Source organism: Balaenoptera acutorostrata, chromosome 13 (assembly GCF_949987535.1).
Source record: "Balaenoptera acutorostrata chromosome 13, mBalAcu1.1, whole genome shotgun sequence".
Lineage (NCBI taxonomy): Eukaryota > Metazoa > Chordata > Mammalia > Artiodactyla > Balaenopteridae > Balaenoptera > Balaenoptera acutorostrata.
Window position 1 is genome coordinate 578,679 of NC_080076.1, and position 16,056 is coordinate 594,734.

At 47.7% G+C, this 16,056-nt stretch overlaps 1 protein-coding gene across 3 annotated transcripts in view; it reads left to right on the top strand.

The window, feature by feature from the left end:
* Positions 1-16,056, top strand: part of SLC66A2 (solute carrier family 66 member 2) — a 48,689-nt gene that overhangs the window by 13,931 nt on the left and 18,702 nt on the right. The gene's annotated exons all lie outside the window — the stretch shown is intronic.

Consider the following 16,056-nt stretch of genomic DNA (forward strand, 5'->3'; position numbering starts at 1 on the left):
TTTTCATCATAAAAGGATATTTAAGTTTGTCAGATGCTTTTTGTGTCTGTTGAGATGATCATGTGGTTTTGTTCTTTATTCTACTATTACAGTGTATTACATTGATGGATTTTTGTATGCTGAACCAACCTTGCATTCTCGGGATAAATCTCATCTGATCATGATGTATAATCCTTTTTATAAGTTGCTAGATTCTGTTTGCTGGTATTAGGTTGAGGATTTTTGTGTCCATATTCATAAGAAATATTGGTCTTTTTTTTTTTCTTCTTCTTCTTGTGATGACTGGTTTTAGTATCAGGATAGAACTGGCCTTATAAAGTAAGTTGGGAATGGGAAGTGTTCCTTCCTCTTCTATTTTTTTTTTTTTAAGACTTTGTGAAGGACTGCTATCAATTCTTTATTAATTAAAATGTTTTAATTGAAATATATTTGACATATAACATTATGTAAGTTAAATGTGTACATGTTAATTTGATACATTTATATACTGTGATATGATAGCCATGTAGTGATAATGAGGACCTCTATCATGTTACATAATTATCTTTTTTTTTTTTTTTTTTTTTTAAAGGATTTTCTTATTTATTTATTTATTTATTTATTTTTGGCTGTGTTGGGTCTTCGGTTCGTGCGAGGGCTTTCTCCAGTTGCGGCAAGCGGGGGCCACTCTTCATCGCGGTGCGGGGACCGCTCTTCATTGCGGTGCGCGGGCCTTTCTCTATCGCGGCCCCTCCCGTCGCGGGGCACAGGCTCCAGACGCGCAGGCTCAGCAATTGTGGCTCACGGGCCCAGCTGCTCCGCGGCACGTGGGATCTTCCCAGACCAGGGCTCGAACCCGTGTCCCCTGCATCAGCAGGCAGATTCTCAACCACTGCGCCACCAGGGAAGCCCTCTTTTTTTTTTTTAGTAGTTGGAATAATTACTTTTAGTCTCTTAGCAAGTTTGCTGATTATAATACAATGTTGTTATCTATATTCACTATACTGTGCATTAGATCTATGGGGCTTATTTACTGCTTGTTGCAAGTTCATCAATTCTTTTAAATGTTTGATACGATTATCCAGTGAAACTCTCTGGGCCTGGGCGTTTTGTGGGAAGTTTTAAAAGTACTAATTCAGTCTTTTACTTGTTATAGATCTTTTCTGATTTTCTATTTCTTCTTGAGTTAGTTTCAATAGAAATTCTTTCTTGGAATTTGTCCATTTAATCTGTTATTTAATTTGTTGGCATATAATTGTTCTTGGTATTCCCTTATAATCTTTTTGATTTCTGTAAAGTTGGTGGTAATGATCTTTCTTTAATTCTTGACTTTAGTAATTTGACTCTCCTCCCTTTCCCTCTCCTTCTTGTTTTGGTCCTTCCAGCTCAAGGTTTGTCCATTTAATTGGTTTTTATTTTCAAAGAGCCAACTTTTGGTTTTGTTGATTTTTCTCTATTGTTTTTCTAGTCCCTATTTATTTCCACTTTAGTATTTATTATTTCTTTCCTTCGGCTTATTTTGGGTTTAATTTGCTTTTTTTTTTTTTTTTTTAGTTTAAGATAGAATTAATTTATTGATTTGAGATATTTCTTCTTTTTTTAAATTGACATATAGTTGATCTTCTTTTTAAATATAGCATTTACAGCCATAATTTCCTTGTAAGGAATGCATTAGCTGCATCCTGTAAGTTTTGGTATGTTGTGTTTTTGTTTGCATTGGTCTTAAAATATTTTAAAATTTCCTTCAGGATTTCTTCTTTGACTCATTTGTTATTTTTGAGTTTGTTGTTTAATTTCCACATATTCGTGAATCCCCCAAATTTCCTTCTGTTATTGATTTTTAATTTAATTCCATTGTAGTTGGAGAACATATTTTGTATTATTCCAGTCATTTTATTTTATATTTTTAAAAAATAAATGTATTATTTATTTATTTTTGGCTGCATTGGGTCTTTGTTGCTGCTTGCGGGCTTTCTCTAGTTGCGGCGAGCCGGGGCTACTCTTCATTGTGGCACACGGGCTCAGTAGTTGTGGCTCGCGGGCTCTAGAGCATGGGCTCAGTAGTTGTGGCGCACAGGCTTAGTTGCTCCACAGCATGTGGGATCTTCCTGGACCGGGGATCAAACCCATGTCCCCTGCATTGGCAGGCAGATTCTTAACCACTGCACCACCAGGGAAGTCCCTATTCCAGTCATTTTAAATTGAGGCTTGTTTGATGGCCTGGCCGATGGTCTCTCCTAGAGAACGTTCCACGTGCACTTCAGGACGATGTATATTCTGCTGTTGTCAGGTGGAGGTGGAGGAGTGTCTGTTAGGTTTGTAGTGTGGTCAGGTCTCCTCTTCCCTTTTTCCTCTGTCTAGTTGTTATGTCCATTACTAAAAGTGTGTATTGAAATCTCCAACTACCTTTAGATTATTTGTTTCTCTTTTCACTTCTGTCAGTTTTTGCTTTTTATATTTTGGGGCACTGTTGTTAGGTGCATATGTTTATAGTTTTATCATACTGATAGATTGGCCTTTTATCATTATAAAATTTTCCTTTATTTCTAGTAATTTTTTTGTTTTAAAGTCAATTTTTTTCTGATAGTAGTGTAGCTACTGAAGATCTCCTGTGATTGCTGTTTGTATGGTATGTCTTTTTCCACTTTACTTTTGACTTCTTTGTATCTTTGAATCTAAAGTATGTCTCCTGTAGACAGCATATAGTGGATCATTTAAAAAACCTCATTCTGGCAATTCTGCTCTTTGATTGGATTGTTTAATTCATTCACATATAATGTTATTGTGATATGTTTGGATTTACACCTGCCATTTCAGTTTCTGTTTTCTATCCTCATGTCTACCCTAACCCCCAACTGTTCCTTCTTTACTGCTTTCTTTTGTATTAAGTGAACATTTTCTAGTGTAATATTTTAATTCCTTTAATGAACCTTAAATATATATATAGACACACATACATATGTATGTGTGTGTGTGTGTGTATACTACATTATATCACATTATATTATATTATGTTATTTTCTTGGTGGTTGCTCTAAGGCTTATGATATGCATCTTACCAGAATCTACTTCAGACTTATACTAACTTAATTATTTAATCAGTTAAGAGAGGAAAGGAGAAGAACTACGCACGTATACTGTCTTTTATAATTACCTACATAATTACCTTTAACTATACTTTTTGTTTTTCTCAAGTGGATTATAATTATTGCCTGATGTCTCTTTCTTTCATCATGAAGAACTTATTTTTTGTATTCCCTGTAAGATGGGTCTGCTAACAAGAAATTCTCCCAGTTCTTTTTTATCTGGAAATGTCTCTATTTTGCCCTTGTTTTAAAAAAAAATTTTGCAGGAATTCCCTGGTGGTCCAGTGGTTAGGACTCCACGATCTCATTGTTGAGGGCCCAGGGCCCGGGTTCAGTCCCTGGTTGGGGAACTAAGATCCCACAAGCTGTGCAGCCAGGATAAAAAAATAAATTTTTGCTGGATGTAAGAATCTTGGTTGACGGTTTCTTTGCTGCATTTCGAATATGTTACTCATTATGTCTTGCTGATATCTTTCTTTTTTTTTTTAAGTTAATTTATTTTTTTAATTTTTGGCTGCATTGGGTCTTCGTTGGTGCACACGGGCTTTCTCTAGTTGCGGTGAGCAGGGGCTACTCTTAGTTGCGGTACGTGGGCTTCTCATTGTGGTGTCTTCTCTTGATGCGGAGCACGGGCTCTAGGCACGCGGGCTTCAGTAGTTGTGGCACACGGGCTCAGTAGTTGTGGCCCGAGGGTTCTAGAGCATGGGCTCAGTAGTTGTGGCGCACAGGCTTAGTTGCTCTGTGGCATGCGGGACCTTCCCAGACCAGGGATAGAACCCTTGTCCCCTGCATTGGCAGGCAATGCTTAACCACTGCACCACCAGGGAAGTCCCTGATTTCTTTCTTCTTTTTTTTTTTTTTGGCTGTGCCACTTGGCTTGCGGGATCTTAGTTCCCTGGCCAGGGATCGAACCCAGGCCCTTGGCAGTGAAAGCATGGAGTCCTACCCACTGGACCGCCAGGGAATTCCCTCTCTTGCTGATTTCAAGAGTCTGTCTTTTTCTTTGGCATTCAACATTTAGACTGTGGTATTCAGTGAGGGTGTAGTTCTCTTTGTACTTATCCTTTTGGGAACTTGTTAAGCTTCTTGGGTGTGTAGACTGATATTTTCATCAAATCTGGGAAGTTTTCGGTCATTATTTCTTAGGCTGTTTTCCTGTCCTTTCTCCTCTCTTCAGTGCACCCGTCACGCACATGTTGGTGCAATGACTATTGTTCCATGTGTGTCTGAGGCTCTGTTCAATTTTCTGAATTCTATTTTCTCATTGTTCTTCAGATGCATAATCTTTATTGATGTGTCTTCAAGTTTGCTGAATCTTCTGCCAGCTCAGCTCTATTGTTGAGCCCCTATTGTGCTTTTTTTTTTTACCTCAGTTACTGGACTTTGCAACTCCAGAATTTTCATTTGGCTGTTCTGGATAATTTCTACCTCTTTATTGATATTCTCTATTTGATGAGACATTGTCAGTATACTTCCTTTAATTCTTTATGTATGGTTTCCTTTAGTTCTTTGGACATATTTGTAATGGCTGCTTTGAAGTCTTTTCTGCTAAGTCCAATGGTTCTGTCCTTCAAAAGCAATGTTTCCTTCTTTTTCTTTTCTTTCTTCTTCTTCTGTGTATGGGCCACTTGCCATACATATTTTGTTGAAAACTGGCTATTTTAGGTAAAATATTGTAGCAACTCTGGATACTGACCCCATCCTGGTTGGGGGGCTTGTTTGCGTGTCTGTGTGTTTAGTGACTTGGCTTGATGGGTGCCCTCTTAGAATCTCTCTCCCTCGCTCCCCCGCCAGGCTGGCTGTGGACCAACTGTCTTTGACTCTCCTTGGCCCCCCTGTTAAGCTTCTCCGGGGTCTGCCACCACTGATTAACAGCTGATTCCTCTGTTGGTTTTGATAACGGCCTAGGCCATGCAGCGCTCTAAGGTCTGATCCAGTTAAAGTCAGGCAGGGGTGGCCTGAGGCCAGCCTTTTGACAGTTGCTGTGTCCAGGAGGGCTGCTCTTGCTGTCTCTCTCTGATAAACCGCCGGCTTCCCCTCAGTTGCCCCTCCAGCAGGTTACCTGTTGTTTTTGTCTGTGCCCTTAGGCTTGAACCTGACCAAGCTCTGTTCCAAGCAAGGTACCCCTCTGGGGAGAGCTGTGGCGCTCTCTGTTCTCACCCCCCGCTTCCAGGGCAGACCCTCTGAACCCTTGCTCTGGAGCTGGAGGCCGGGCAGCGGTGGCCCTTGTTGGGGTGACTGCACTGCTCTAAGAGCAGGCACTGGGGGTTGTAGCCCCTGGCATTCCTGGCTTCCCCTCCCGGCGTGGGGCCTCCACCCCATGCGCGCACTGAGGCAGGAGGGGTGTTCTGTGCCTGCTGCTCCTGGGGGCTGCGGGGAGGGGCCCGTCTGGGCTGCCCCCGCCTGGGGTGATGCCGTCATCACACTTGGGGTCGGGGCAGGAAGCAGGCCATGTCCAGGCTCTTTTCCCAAATAGATGCCTCTCCGTTCCAGAGACTTTAAATGCCCGTTTCTTATAATGCACAACAGTGAGGGTTGCTTTGCTGGGGAAAGGGTCTGCGGAGAACCTCACACCCCTGTCCTGGACGTGCCCATCCCCCCGGCTGCTTTTCACCCGACTGAAGCCCTGCTGGCCGAATTACAGAGGATGTTTCGGGCCAGGAGGGCACTAGCTTTTCTGTTTTTATTTACTTATGGGTGAACTCAGGGAACTTGAGCACTGTCTGTGGGTTTACTGTCAAGTGGGCGCTCTGGAAGTTTCACCTTACCGGAAGGCCATGTCCTCCCTTAAGTCTTGAGAAGTAGCCTTAAAACTTCACTTTTAAAGTGAAGCTGCTATTTTGATTTTGGGAAAACTACTTACCCCAGTCTGCCTGGGGCAGGGCCTTTCTGGTGCTTGTTCAGCTGGCTACAGCCATGTGGGGGCCATGGTTCAGCACAGAGCTGGTTCCGTCAACCAGTGACCAGCTCGCTGGGCAGAATGGCAGAGCAGGGAACACAGGCCGTCAGCTTCTGGCCTCTCTCATTGTCTGGGCAGAAGCTAGCAGTGGGGCCTGGAGGTGTGACGGGACACGACGAAAAGCCTCCTGCAGCCAGGAGCCAGGAAGGCCAACCAACCAGCACCCACGGTGAGGCTCAACTGCCCGGGGCCGCCTTGGGACGTGATGAGCTCACCTCCCAGGTAGCACTTTTGAATGAGGGGTGTGTCCCCTCTCAGTGGTCAGTCCTGCCCAGCTAGGGGGTCAGTGGGGCTTTCGGCTGGGTCTCTGAGTCTCTGGGCCGTGGCCTGCCTGCCTTGGGCGAGGGTGGTGTTGGGGGCATACGGGATTAAAGGTGGGTTCGAAACGTGAACCAAGCTCTGTAGGCTGAGAGGGCATTTATACTCGTGCACCAGATCTCTGGCTACCCTCGCTGAGTCCTGTGTCGTCCCTGGTCATTTGGATTAAGTGAAGCTGGGGGCTGGGAAGGGTCTGCACCTGGGTGGGCTTCCCTCCAGGTCAGCCCCTACCCGGAGCCCAGCCGGGCCGGGCCCTGGGCTTTCGCAGATGGCCCTGTGCTCCCATGGGGGCTGGCACGCCCTCTTTCTTTGCTGGAGGGTGAGCCCTGGACGTGGGCTCGGAGGTCAGGGCTGTGTCCCAGGACCCAGCGGGCACTTCAGAGTCATATAAACAGGTGAATGAGACAGCAGTGGGGTTAAGAGCCGGGTTTCGGTTTGAACCAGGGCTTTGAAGAGATGGAAGGTTGGCACGTGAGGGTCTCCTGAGAACGGGTGGCCTTGCCCCCGGGAGTGGGGCGCGTGCGGAGCCCCCTTGGTGTTGGTGTTCCCGCCCCGGGGCTCGCGCGCTGTCCCCACGGGGCCGGGCGCACGGGCCCCTCCGGCCGGCCACTCGCGTGTTCCCGGGAGCGGGTCGCACGGGGGCGCGCGCGGGCCGCCAGGCCAGGATTGAGCGGCAGTTGCTGCGCAGCCGTAACTGCCGGTGGTTCATAGGGTCTCGGCTTTAAGGGGAGGGGCGGGCCCCGGGCTGTGGGCGGGACGGGTCCGGGCCCCGCCGGCGGCCCGGGAGGCGGTGGTGCCGGCTGTGCCGGTTCTCCGTGGCCTTGGACGGCGACGCGAGGAGCGGACCTGACAGCCGAGTCCGGTGGCAGGAAACCGGCCTCGGCATCGGCCCTGCTGCCGGCCAGGCCCAGGCGTCCCCAGAAGCCTCCTTCCTCTTTGAAGTGTGACCTCACGATTTGAGAGGACCGAGTTGTTGCATTGAGATAGGTGAGGGGTTTGTGTAATTTTAAAAATCAGCTCCGTGGAGGCGCAGTTTACACACAGCGGAGCCCCGCTTGGAGGGAGTGCGCTCTAGACGGGCGCTGGGGGCGCGGGGGGCTCCCGGGCCGGCCGGCCGGTGCGTGTCCCCCGCAGGTACCCGGTGAGGACCCGCGCTCCTGCCCGGCGAGGGGCCCGCGTGCCGGCCGGAGCGGAGGCCCGGGAGGGGCTGCCCGGACGGGCTGCAGGTTGCGTGCAGCGGTGCCTGGGGCGCCTGCGCGCTGTTCCCGCTTTTCTCGCGCTGAGGGAAGCCCCGGGCTGAGCGCGGCGACCCAGTCGGCTCCGCGGCGCAGCGGCTTCTGTGTCTGGAGCCGTGTGCGGAAGCCTCCCCGGGGTCTCTGCTCTTCCCACCGGGGGCCGGTCTGCACCCTCTTAGGCCAGTGTCTTCCATATTCGTTTGGAGCATAAAAATACAATCCGATAAGAAACCGAGTCTTTCTTGCCACTAGGACACAGTCTCCTGGTGCAGATTCTCCAAATGGTAAATCACGTCTTAACCCAGAAGTGATCGGACTGAACAAGGAAGGGATGGATTTGTGGATCCAGGGGAGCTTCAGACCTTCCGAGTAGCATTTCAATAATTGGGAAGCTTCAGGGGTGTGCTCCTCACCATCAGGTGTCTCTAGAGGCAGTTAGGGAGCAGGTGAGCTTGATGCATCCGCGGCGACACGCGGCTCGGCCCCCAGTCCGGGGTGCCTCCCTTCAGCTCTACATGCCTTGCTTTCAAGTCTTGCCTTTTTGGGGCCACTGTCTGGAAACCACATCCCGGGAGAAAGCATATCCTGCCTGAGTTTGGGGCTCGCTGCGGAAATGGTGACGGGGTGCAATTTATGTTAGCACCTCCAGTTCCTCGGGCATCCTCCTGGCGGTGTTCTGCCCGTGTTCCTGTTCTCTGAGCACCGTCTGCTCACGCCTGCACCTGCACCTGCACCTGACAGGCCGGGGGCCCCAGGGGAGGAAGGTGTGGCTCTCTTTGAGGAGTCGGGGTGCCCGCCCTCCCCTGCGCCTGGGCTAGCACCAGTTTTTCTGAAAGGGAATCCAGACCTCTCTTCTTTCTTAGCTTATTTTTTAAATTATTAATGAGAAAATCTTCTGACATAGGAATCCCTAAAGAAGTAGAAAAGATGTTTGGTCACATCTGATTACAGATCAGGAATCTACTTTTTATTAAGCAGCTTCTGTGTTCCTCTAATTTTTTCTGGCTAAACTGTGGAAATTTCATTTCATGCTTTCTATATCTACCCAGTGGTATTTTCAGCTGACATTTTTCCTTATATAATTCCTACTTTTTTCTCCCTACTGCTTGATTTAATTCACCGCAACACGTCAGTTACAGTTGATGGGTAGATGGGTTGCTAAATGTATTTTAAGTTGTCCAGGATTCAAATGACAGCACATAAAACTTGAAGTTTAAAAGAACTATTTTTAATTTCAGCATTAGAAAATATATTTACTAAAGTGGGTATTTACATCTGTATCTCTCTATGAAAAGCAAATCATATATATGAAAAACTTTATTACACATTAAAATTTATTTTTAAGATATAATTTACATACCATAAAACTTAACCTGAAAATTTTTAAAGTTGAGATAAAAGTCACACAAAGTAATCCATTTTAACCATTTGAAAGTATACAATTCAGTGGTTTTTAGTACATTCACAATGTTGTGCAATCATCACCACTATCTAATTACAGAATATTTCTATCACCCCAGAAAGAGACCCCACACCTCCCAATTTCCTTATGCCAAGCCCTGCCAACCACTAACCTGTTTTGCCTGTTTTGGACACTTCACATCAGGGAATAATACAATATGTGCCTTTGTGTCTGGATTCTTTCACTGAGCATAATATTTTCAAGATTCATCCAGTTTGTAGCATGTGTCAGTACTTCATTCCCTTTTAAGGCTGAGTAATATTCCATTGTATGGCTGGACCACATTTTGTTCATCCGTTCGTCCATCGATGGACATTTGGGTTGTTTCTACCTTTTGGCTGTTGTGAATAGCCCTGCTGTGAATATTCATAGGAAGTCTTCATGTAGACATATGTTTTCAGTTCTTTTGGGCATTTACGTAGGAGTAGAGTTGCTGGGTATGTGGTAACTCCACGTGGAATCATTTGAGGAACTGCCAGACTGCTTCTCAAAGTGGCTGCACCAGTCTACATCCCCACCAGCTCTGTATGAAGTTTCCAATTTCTCCACATTCTCACCAAAACTTTTTATTGTCTTCTTTATTTTTGCCACCGTAGTAACTGTGACCTGATATCTCATTGTGGTTTTGACTTGCGTTCCCCTTACGATTAGTAACGTTGAGCATCTTTTCGTGTGCTTGTTGGCCTCTCCCGGGCGTTGTAAGTGATGCTTGTTTTGTAGATTTCTCTGATTTAGCGTCTCTCAGAGCTTTCCTTGGCCCTGCCGTCTTGGGAGGTGACCCAGGACGCGTGCGTCTTCCCCACAGCAGCCCCCATGCTTCCTCTCCTGGCCCCTGCGTCACGGCCAGTGGTTGGAGGAGTCAGGTCCTCAGGAGCCTTCTGGGCGCTGCCCTCCGGGGTTGCCTGGTTCCCGACCATCGCCCTGAGGATGTGCTGAGAGCACGTCCCCTGAGGGTTTCCTTAACTTCTGGCGAGTCCAGAAGGCAGAGGGGTGGACGGACTCCAGCTCTGTTCTCTCGTGACTGCGTGACCTGGACGAAGCCTGTGTGGGAGGTGGCCGAGGGCTGGGTCGTGGTGGGAGGAGCCCCTCAGAGGGTCGGTGAGGCCCTCTGCGCCGGGGCTGCAGCCCGGGTGGGGTCCGGACACTGGCGGTTCCCTCGTGTGAGGATGCGCGGACCCCTCCTCGCATCCGAGGGAGCACGAGTGACAGTGACGGTCGGTCCGGGACCTGGGAGGGGCCTCGGTCTGAACCTCTGAACTGGGAAGCAGACCCCCTCCCTCGTGCAAGCAGAACGGCAGGTGAAACTGCGCCAGTTCTCATCGACCCCACGTGCAGCTCCGGACACTAAGCCGTGGGGGTGGGCTTCCTGGGACGAAGGGCCTGTCCCCCTGCCGCGTGGCTCGCCCCTTGGGACCCTCTGAACTCCCGCCCCGTTTAAGCAGCTCCGTTTTCTTTTCGCGGCTTTACTGAGGTCTGATCAGCACATGGTGAGTGCACTTGGTGTGCAGTTTTGGTCAGGTTGGGCATTATACAGCCTTCACCCAAGTTAGGACTGTGAACATGACCGTCACCCCCCAGATTTTCCTCTTTGTGACCCCTCCTCCACCCCCAGGCCCTAATCTGCTTTCTCTCACTAGACATTCGTTTGCGTTTACTAGAATTTGACAGAACTGGAGCTATACAGTATATACTATTTTGTCTGGTTTCTTTCACTCAGCATAATTGTCTTAAAATTTGTCCAGGTTGTAGAGTATATCAATAGTTCATTCCTTTTTATTGTTGAGTTATATGGCTGCACTACAATTTGTGTGTTTACTAACTGGTTGATGGACATTTGGGTCGTTTCCCGTTTTTGACTGTTACAAATAAAACTGCTGTGAATGAACCCTTGCATACAGGTCTCTATATGAACATATGCTTTCTTTTCTCTTGGGTGTATACCTAGGAGTGGACGGGCTGGATCCTATGGTAAGTGTATGTTTAATTTTTTAAGAAACTGTTGCACTGTCTTCCAGAGTTCTGTACCATTTTGCATTCCCACCAGCAGTGTGTGAGTTCCAGTTGCTTTGCATCCTCATCAATACTTTGTATGGACCTTTTTTTTTTTAATTTTTAGCCATTCAGATAGGTATGTGGTGGCATTTCATTGTTGTCTTAATTTGCATTTCACTAATGATGTTGAGCATCTTTTCATGTGCTTGTTTGTCATCCTTATATCTTCATTGGTGAAGTATCCAAATCTTCTGTCAATTTAAAAATTGTTCTTATTGAATTTTGAGTTTTTAATGTTTTGGATACAGGTCCTTTTATCAGATACATGGTTTGCAGTATTTTCTCCCAGTCTGTGGTTTGTCTTTTCATTCTTTTAGTGGTTTCTTTTGACAAGCAGAAGTTTTAAATTTTTATGAAGCCCAGTTTATCAGTTTGTTCTTTTATCGGTTGTGCTTTTAGTGTCAGGTTTAAGGCATCTTTGTCAAACTCAAGGGCACAAAGGTTTCTCCCTATTTTTTTTTCCTGGTGGTTTTGCAGTTTTAGGTTTTACATTTAGATCTGTGATCTAATTATCTGTCAGTTAATTTTTGTTCATGGTGTGAGGTATGGCTCCAACTTCATTGTTTTTGCATATGGATGTCCAAAGACCGTCTTTTTTTTCCCACTAAATCACCTCTGCATCTTTGTCAGAAATCAGCTGTCTGTGTGTGGGGGGTCCATTTCTGGACTCTGCTCTGTCGCACTGATGTATTTCTCGATTCCTGGGCCAGCACCACACTGTCCTAATCGCTGTAGCTTTTTGGTACTAAGTCTCGGAATCAGGCAGTGTTAGTCCTCCAACTTTGTTCTCTGTTCTACGTACTTTGCATTTCTATATGAATTTTACAATCAATTTGGCATTTTCTACAAAAAGCATGGTAGGATTTTGATTGGGATTATCTTGAATCTATAGATTAATTTGGGGAGAATTGACGTCTTTATGATTGTGCAGAAAGTGTTAACACAGCAGGCCTGGGACTGCTGTCCTTAGAAAAACCCACTTGCCAAGTTGGCCCCTGGCTGATGTCTGGGAACTTGGAGTTTGGCATACTTCCCATTATTCTCAGAACTGATGAGAGGAGCTTTCTATGCTTCAACGGTCTGGACACCTGCTTTCCTTCTGGAAGTCTGGGATTTTGGTGTGTGCTAGGCAGAGGGTGTCTACGTGACCAGCCCCCAGTAAAAACTCTGGGCACCGAGTCCTTAATGAGCTTCCCTGGTCATCGTCTGTTGCTGGAGGAATCAAGCTCATCCGAGGGAGGGTCCTGGGAGAGGCTCCTGGGAGCTCACACCTGGAGTCCTCCAGACTCCACCCCATCTGCCCTTCCCTTTGTGGATTTTGCTTTATATCCTGTGGTATAATAATCACGGCTGTGGCTCTGGAGACGTGCTGGGCGAGCCCTCCTGATAGATCATCAGACCTGGGGATGGTCTTGGAGACTCCCGGCGCAGCAGTGTTGAGACCGCCAGCACGGAAACACCGTGTAGCTCTCCACTTACGTCTGCTTTCATTTCCCTCAGCAATGTTTTGTAGTTTTCAGTGTGCCCATCTTGCACATTCTCAGATTTATCCCTAAGTATTTCATATTTTTTTATGGTATCATGTATGGTATTGTTTATTAAATCTCAGTTTCTGATTGTTCATTGCTAGTATGTAGAAATGCAATTTACTTTTGTATATTGATCTGATAGCCTGCAACCTTGCTGAACTCATTTATTCATTCTAATGGATTTTAGTGGGTTCCTTAGATACTTATTAAATAAGATCATGTCATCTGCAAATAGGGATAGTTTTACTTTTTCCTTTCCCACCTGGATGCCTTTTATTTCTTTCTTTTTTTTTTCTTTTTTTGCCTGGTTGCTCTGGATAGAAACTCCAGCACAATGTTGATTAGAAGTGGTAAGAGTGAGCATACTTTGTTCTTGATCTTAGGGAAAAGCATACTTTTGTTTATCCCCTGCCTACCTTAGTGTAATTGTCATATGGTTGACTTTACATGTGCTAAAGCCCCATGCTACATTGTTCTTATTTTGTTTAAATAGTCACTTATCTATTAATAAGATTTAAATGGTAAGAAAAAAATCATATATGTTCACCCACTTATTTAGTGTGTCCAGTGGTCTTTTTTTTTTAATTGATTTATTTAATTTATTTTATTTTTGGCTGCATTGGATCTTCATTGCTGCACACGGGCTTTCTCTAGTTGCAGCGAGCGGGGGCTACTCTTCGTTGTCATGCGCGGGCTTCTCATTGTGGTGGCTTCTCTTGTAGCAGAGCACGGGCTTTAGGCGTGTGGGCTTCAGTAGTTGTGGCATGCGAGCTCAGTAGTTGTGGCTCGCAGGCTCTAGAGCACAGGCTCAGTAGTTGTGGTGCACGGGCTTCGTTGCTCCGTGGCATGTGGGATCTTCCCGGACCAGGGCTCGAACCCGTGTCCCCTGCATTGGCAGGTGGATTCTTAACCACTGCGCCACCAGGGAAGCCCCCAATGGTCATTTTTGATTGGATGTCAGACATTGTGAATTTTACTTTGCTGAGTGATGGATATTTTTGTGGGCCTATAAATTTTCTTGAGCTTTGTTCTAGGGTGCAGTTAAGTAACTTGGAAACAGTTTGATCTTTTTTTCTTTTTAAGATTTATTTATTTATTTATTTATCTTGTTTATTTTTGGCTGCGTCGGGTCTTAGTTGCAGCACGCAGGATCTTCTTTGAGGCAGGCGGGATCTTTCGCTGTGGTGCACGGGCTTCTCTCTAGTTGTGGTGTGTGGGTTTTCTCTTCTCTAGTTGTGGCACACAGGCTCCAGGGCCTGTGGGCTCTGTAGTTGTGGTGCACGGGTTCCAGAGTGCGTGGGCTCTGCAGTTTGCGGCTCACGGGCTCTAGTTGAGGCGGGTGAGCTCAGTTGTTGTGGTGTGCGGGCTTAGTTGCCCCTTGGTGTGTGAGATCTTAGTTCCCTGACCAGGGATCGAACGTGCGTCCCCTGCGCTGTAAGGCAGGTTCTTTACCTCTGGACCACCAGGGACGGCCCAGCTTGATCTTCTTAGATCCTGCTTTTAAGATTAGTTCAGTGGAACCAAAGCAGTGCCCAGTCTGGGCTAACTGTTCCCTACTGCTGGGGCAAGTTGCCCCTGTGCTCTGCCTAATGCCCGTGCGTTTTGAGGTTTCCCAGGCTGGCTGGGGTGAGGGCTGCTAATGTGAACCCTCTTGGTTCCCTCGCTGGTGGGGGCCCCGCCGAGTCCTTGAGGGCCATTCTGCAGGCCCTCGGCCCCCATGCAGCCTTCCCTCCAGCCCCGAGACCTGCACATTCCACCTGCTCGTTCCCAGACCAGCGCCTTCACTCAGGGTGTCTGCCGGCTCGGCTGTGAGGGTCCCACTTCCTGTCCCATGTCCTGGGAACTCTCAGGGTACAACTGGGACAGTTTGGGGCTTACCGCACCTGTTTCCCATCTCAGAGATTGCTGTCCTTCACTGCCCAATGTCCAGGGTCTTACAAGGATATATTTTGCCCATTTTTGGTCCAAAACTCCACATATTTTGACCGTGTTTTGGTTGTTGGGGAGAGTAAATGTGGCCCCTTTGCCCCATCTTGGCTGGAAAGAGAAGTGGCAGCTCAGTTTTCACTTTTCCGGCCTTTGTATTCTTCTAAGCACCCCTAGCCGCTTCGGTGTAAATGCCCAGCTAGTACGGGTTTTTGTTCCTGTCCTGCAGCCTGGAATTTGCCAGAGTGGAAGGATGATTACTCTTTCTTCTCAGGGCGGTGGGGACTGTGGCGGGCTGTCCCCTCCGCTCCTTTGCCCTGGTGCGAGCGGCCACTGTGGGTGTCCCAGGGAATCCCCATGCCCTCCCCGCTGGGGACACCAGCTGTCCCCCTGCTGCTCTGGGGGGCCCTCCTTAGATGGCTCCGTTTGTGGTAAGTGCATGAATTGAGGTGGCTTAGGGTGTGCTCAGCTTAGCGGCGCCTATGTTTTAGGAAGGCCCTGGGCCTTGATTTTCAGTGAACATTGTAGGCTGAGTGAGTTGACAGGCTTGGATGGGGTTGGACGTTCCAGTTCAGTTGCTGGGCCACAGAGAGGAACAGTGACTGCATCTGAAGCCCACGGGCATCGAGTCACGCTGTTGCCATGGAAACACAGCTGGTCATCTGTGGGGCTCTCGTCTTCTTTTTTTTAAATTAATTAATTAATTTTATTTATTTTTGGCCGCGTTGGGTCTTCGTTGCTGCGCGTGGGCTTTCTCTAGTTGCGGCGACCAGGGGGCTACTCTTCGTTGTGGTGCACAGGCTTTTCACTGCGGTGGCTTCTCTTTTGCAGAGCATGGGCTCTAGGCACGCGGGCTTCAGTAGTTGTGGCACGTGGGTCCAGTAGTTGTGGCTTGCACGCTCTAGAGCGCGGGCTCTAGAGCACAGGCTCAGTAGCTGTGGTGCATGGGCTTAGTTGCTCCGTGGCATGTGGGATCTTCCCGGACCAGGGCTCGAACCCATGTCCCCTGCATTGGCAGGCGGATTCTTAACCACTGCGCCACCAGGGAAGCCCAGCTCTCGTCTTCTTGATCTCGTCACACTTTGCCTTCCTCTTTCGTCTCAGATATGTGATAAGTATTGTGAAAACGCACGTGAGGGTTCTTTTTGCTTCCTCTGGCAATTCACTGCTGTATCATCTTGTAAAGGGCCAGGTGCTCCCTGGTGCTGGCACGTTTCCCTGGAACTTCAGAAACAGTGGTCAACCCAGCTCCTGGAAGAGACGATTCCCCTGCCTGTGACACAGGCAGAGACAGACTTCTGGGAAGTGGGCATCGATCATGACAGGTCCTCTCTCCCCCGATGACCAGCTCCTATCCCACCTCCTCCGAGTCACACTTCCTCCTGCCCTTTCCCGTTCTCAGGGAGCTTTGTCCTCACCCCCCGGAGGGCGTGCGGCGGTCACTGTGCAGCGGTGGCCTTGGAGGCGCCGACCTCTTGGATCTTGTTCTCTGAGGTGGCAAAGTGCTGTT